Below are 887 nucleotides of genomic sequence, written 5' to 3'. Positions count from 1 at the left end.
GAGCGAGTAAGGAAAGTAGAGCAGGAGGAGTTGCACAAGAAACAAAATAAGAAAATGTTAAAAACAACCAAAAATAATTACAAATTAGGAAGGAACAAGTTGTTCCAATCTGCTGCCAAAAAATTAAACAGCACGACAACCAAATTTAATTAGTTTTTAATTAAGTACAAAATAATAACAATAATACTAACAATAATAACATGTTTCAATAACAACAGGGGCCTACACCATTTAGCTGTCTAGCCAGGTAAGTTTCAGTTTAGTTTGGACCAAACCCTGGGTTTTAGGCAAGTGGATCAGATTTTAGCTGTGTTCATCGCCATAGTAACTTATGCTCTGTGGCTAACCTGCACTTGACTGTGCAATCTGGCATGGCAGCCACAGCCTCGCAAGTGTTTTTTTAAAAACATAAACATGACATCAGAGCTAGTCGAATAACAACTGGACATATTGCTAACTGACATGCATTTTGCAGTGATCACCAATGATCTGTATCATTTCAGTGCAGATTTTGCTCATATCAAATGGGAACATGAGATTAATGTGTCATGCATTTCTTCAACACGCTGTCTGCGAATTGGTGTTTTAAAGGGATAGTTCACCCAAAAATGAAAATTCTGTCATTAATTACTCACCCTCATGTCGTTTCAAACCCGTAAGACCTTCGTTCATCTTCGGAACACAAATTAAGATATTTTTGATGGAATCTGAGAGCTGTCTTACCCTGCATAGACAGCAACACAACTGAAATGTTCCCAAGTCCAGAAACATAGCAAGGAGATCTGTAAAATAATCCATGTGACATCAGTGGTTCATCTGCAATTATACGAAGCTACGAGAATACTTTTTGTGTGCAAAAGAAAAAAAAAACGACTTTATTCAACAAT

This window comes from Sinocyclocheilus rhinocerous, unplaced genomic scaffold, assembly GCF_001515625.1.
Source record: "Sinocyclocheilus rhinocerous isolate Xijiao unplaced genomic scaffold, SAMN03320098_v1.1 scaffold1818, whole genome shotgun sequence".
Classification (NCBI taxonomy): domain Eukaryota; kingdom Metazoa; phylum Chordata; class Actinopteri; order Cypriniformes; family Cyprinidae; genus Sinocyclocheilus; species Sinocyclocheilus rhinocerous.
The sequence above is the reverse complement of the archived record's forward strand: the minus strand, read 5'-3'. Positions refer to the sequence as shown.